The 4,532-nt window shown below is 43.5% G+C and overlaps 1 long non-coding RNA gene across 1 annotated transcript; it reads right to left on the bottom strand.

Annotated features, from left to right (window-relative positions):
- Positions 1-2,480, bottom strand: LOC119239795 (uncharacterized). Its single transcript, XR_005124008.1, has 3 exons — positions 2,355-2,480; positions 467-612; positions 1-49 (listed from the first exon to the last, which is right to left on the bottom strand). It is a non-coding gene; the product is annotated as an uncharacterized LOC119239795 (long non-coding RNA).
- Between the last annotated feature and the right edge of the window lie 2,052 nt (positions 2,481-4,532).

The following is a 4,532-nucleotide window of genomic DNA, read 5'->3' on the forward strand; positions in this document are numbered from 1 at the left end:
TGTGTATTCCTCGTGCCAGCCACTGTATTTCCCACTGAAAACAGTAGACCTGCAATTGAAGAGAGCAGGGATTAGTGTCCAATTGCAAGTCAGCTTTTGAGAAACTAAATGCTATTCTGAATGTCTGGGTCTGATGATTAGCTAAGATTTCTAACATAACCAGTTTAGTCTAAGGTTTGGGTTACCCCCACCACCACCACTTCCTGAAAGCCTTCAGGCCCCACAAACAGAATGTGAGAGCTAGAAGGAATCTTGGAAATCTGCCGTCTTTTACAGTTGAAGACACAGAAGCTTCGAAAGGCAGAATCACTTCCCTCTAGAATTCCATTTAGTAAACCACCAGGATTTTTCTTGGAAGACACCACCAGGAGGGGGCTGTGGAGAGGTAGTGTGGGCTAAGGGATGTCTCCAGCTTGTTTTAGTATCAAATATCAGAATTCGAATGCCAATAATGCCAATTACTCACCATTTACCTTTGTTGGGTTAACTAGCCACTCTGTCTACCACATTCCACCCATCTCAAGACAGGACATTGCTCTCCTCGGTCAGATCATCACCACTTCCCAGTGTGGTTGGTTTTCATTGTTTCCTTAGAGGCCCTGTCCTTTTACACTGGAAAAAAGAACAGATGCCCATTTATCACCATTATCACTCTTTCGATGTCCTTCTTCCCTGCCCTTTCTCAGGTCCATGTGTACAGTGCACACATACACACACACACACACACACACACACATATGATACAGTCTGCCTCCCTAAGGGCATGGGCCACTCAGCCTTCTCACCAGCACGAACTGTGGTGGCAGGCCCAGATTCCACGAGGGGTTCTCTTTTAACTTCTAGGTCTGGCTTAGACTCACAACAACCACCTGCCACATTGCACCCTCCTTGTTGGTGCCTGCGGGCCGGAGAGCGAGTACAAAGCCAGACACCACACCAGAGACGCATCCTGTCTGGCTTTAATTAATTTCTTTGTTTCACTTGAAAAGACATCTTTAGTTGTCTAATCCACACTGTGTTTTGGCTGCAGTACAAGACTCTAATTCAGCTATAGAAAGTGGTTAACTTCTAATTTAGCCATAGAGAGGGAGTCCCTTCTCCCAGGGATGGAGGGCAGGGGCATAGTGGTGAGTGGTGTTCATATGTCTGAAACTATCAGGGAGGATTTGTAGGGATTAACTATTCACCACTTCTGGGTACTTGACTCATTTAGAAATATTTGGAAAATGAATGTTTTCCAAATAAAAGAGACTCCCTCCTCAATACAGAATCATTCAGCTGATTTATGCTGTGTGCGTTTAAGATTAAATGATGCTGATAGTGATGATGATACATTAGTGGCTTCACCAAGATGGATCTTTCTGAGAACTTCTTGCGGAATGTTTTATTTTATTATTATTTTATTTTATTTTATATATTTTTTACATCATTTTTCATTTTTGCACAATCTATGCGTTTTCATCTTGGTTATATTCCCCATACAATTCCCACTCCCCTTATTTTGACCCTAATCCCTCCTCCTCTCCCTCCCCCCCATAGTGTATCTCTGGTTTATAGTTGCTTGCTGATATTGATTTTTACTTTATTATAATTAGTTTTTTTCCTGGTCCCTTATTTTAAATAGCTACCTACAGTCAAGAAAGGGCTTGATGCTTCCACAAAGCTACATTCAGAAAACCCAGCTCTACACCTGTGTTTATAGCAGCACTGTTTACAATAGTTAAGCTTTGGAAACAACCCAAATGCCCAAAAATAGATGACTGGATCAAGAAGATGTGGTACATATACACAATGGAATATTACTCAGCAATCAAAAAAGATAAACTCATGCAATTTGCAGCAACATGGATGGCGCTGGAAGGGATCATGCTCAGCGAAATAAGCCAGAAAGAAAAAGAAAAATACCGGATGGTCTCACTCATAGCAGGAATCTAGAAAACTTAAATAAGGGACCAGGAAAAAGAATAACTATAAGAAAGAAAAAAATCAAAATCAACAAACAACTATGAACCAGAGACACTCTATGGGGGGTGGGGAGCAGGGAGGGGAGGGATTGGGGTAAAAATAAGGGGGTTGCAATTGTATGGGGAATATAAAAACTAAAAAAAAAATTTGTATATATAAAAAAAAACCCAGCTCTATAAATAGGACATCACCTGGTAAGTATTCAATAAATATTTGTTTAATGAATAAATATATGAATGAATGAAATTGATATGGCCACAGTTCACCATTTTCATGCCATTGATACATATACTCATGACCCCACTTTATGAAGATTCTTATTCTCTATAACTTAAGCCACGATTTCCTAACTCTGTATCAACTAGCACCTAGTTTCTCTTCATACTCACGAGCAGCCCTCACCCCCAAGGGGGCAGCGCTCTGCAGGGTTCAGAAGCCACGGAAGCAGAGTCTGGTCTTTCCATCTCCTCAGCCCCCATCTGATTCTCGTATTCTCACTTCAGCTAGTTACTTCAGTACCCTGCAGGTTTTGGGGCGAGTGAAAACACAGAAAAGAAGGTTGAAAAGAAAAGGAAATGCCTGGAAGCTGGCTGTCCAGTCTCTGTCGTGGCAGGTATCAAATGCTGGTTCTTTGATGGAGAGAATCAGCTGGACCTTCAAGTGGCCAAAGGGAGCATCTGCACTGCTCTGGAGGCAAATCCCATCCTGGGCCCTGCCTGCCCCACAGCACCTACACCTGCAGTACCTGCCCTGCAGCCTCACGCTGGCTGAGTCCCACAACTAGGTTCTCAGTGGTGGTCTCAGGTGCCTCTTGCTCTTGCCATAGGCAAGTCCCTGTCCTACCAAACAGTACAACTGGAGCTGCTATCTCTCTTTGCCTGCTCCCCCACATATTTCCAGCCTACTCCAGCCTCCAGCCTGCAGCTCTCAAGGCCAGGATGAAGCATGTTCTTGGGAGATGATGTCACTTCTTTCCAGGACTCTCAATGTACTCACCCCTGCCCCAGGGCTAGGTTGAGAAGGACATCTGAGAGTCTGTAGTTCAAGCAGCCCCAGTCATGGAGCGGGGCAGAAGGGGGCAGCTAGGAAGGAGGCTGGAGGGAATTTAGTCTATCCTTGCCATGTTCCTTGCCAACCTCTCTCCTGGTCTCCTTCCCCTAAAAGCTTGAGGTGGGTAGCAAATGCCTCCTGTGGCACTCATAAGAAAGGCAAGAGAAGGGCCAAAGTGCTTTGTGCTCCTAAGCATTCCTTACAAATACTGTAATGCATTCATCTTCACATCTTCAACTTCCTCTTTCATAGGCTATTGGGGATGACAGCTCTGGACTGGTTTTGCTAGCTTTTAGAAAGTTCTGTGCACATTCGCCCCTGTCACTGCTGTCTTAAGCACTGGAAGCTGTAATCAGTTTCCTAGGGTGATAAAAAATTGCCTCAAAATCAGTGGCCTCAAATAGCACAAATCTGTCATCTTAGGAAGTTCAAAGTGGCTCTCATGAAGCTAAATTCAAGGTATTGGAGGGCTGTGCCTCTGTCTGGAGGCTGTAGGGAGCATCCAGAGACAGCCGGCCACGTCCTTCCCTTTGTGGCTGTAGCTGCACAGCTCCCACCTCTGCCTCTGCTGACACTTCTTGGTTCTGACCCTCTTGCCTCCCTTTTTATAAGGACCCTTGGGATTATATTGGACCCACTCAAATAATCCAGGATAACTCCCATCTTGAGTCTTTTTTTATGAATTATTATATTTTATATAATTAGTATTTTTCCTGGTCCCTTATTTAGCTCTTCTAAATTCCTGCTATGAGTGAGACCATCCAGTATTTTTCTTTTTCTTTCTGGCTTATTTCGCTGAGCATGATCCCTTCCAGCGCCATCCATGTTGCTGCAAATTGCATGAGTTTATCTTTTTTGATTGCTGAGTAATATTCCATTGTGTATATATACCACATCTTCGATTCTTATCATATCTGCAAAGTCCCTTTTGCAAAATAAGGTAACAGATTCACAAGTTCCCAGAAACAGGCTAGGGAAATCTTTAGGGAAAAGTGTCTACTTCACGGGCCTTTACCTAAAATACCACCATAAAAACCAGGAAAGACCCGGTCCACATCTTCTAGAAAGTGCAACCTGATTATTTTCCCCACGACATATCTCAACTGGCAACTGCTTACTCATTCTGAGATGACCCTAACAGAGAGCAGCTACTTAACTAACTTAGGCTGAATGATAAAGATAAGTGAAACTCAGAGGACATTAGCATTTAAGAGTTGAATCAAGGAAGAGAGAACCATAAAAAGATACAAATGACACATCAGAATGAGTAGAATTTACCCAAAACATGATGCCACAGAAACTAAAGAAGCAGAAATTTTAAAAAGTGTTGACTAGAGGAGTCAGTGACTGTGGAGACGAGGCTATAAGCAGGATGAACTGGAAAATTAGAAGATGGCATGGAGTGTTGGAAGTCTGGAAACTACCTCGCCCCTCACCCTCAATCTGCTATACAAAGCAGAGCAGGGTAAGGTAATATGACCAGGAATGGCCACAGCCTCCGAACCCCTCTCCAGAGT

Source organism: Talpa occidentalis, unplaced genomic scaffold, assembly GCF_014898055.3.
Source record: "Talpa occidentalis isolate TD23 unplaced genomic scaffold, MPIMG_talOcc4v2.1, whole genome shotgun sequence".
Lineage (NCBI taxonomy): Eukaryota > Metazoa > Chordata > Mammalia > Eulipotyphla > Talpidae > Talpa > Talpa occidentalis.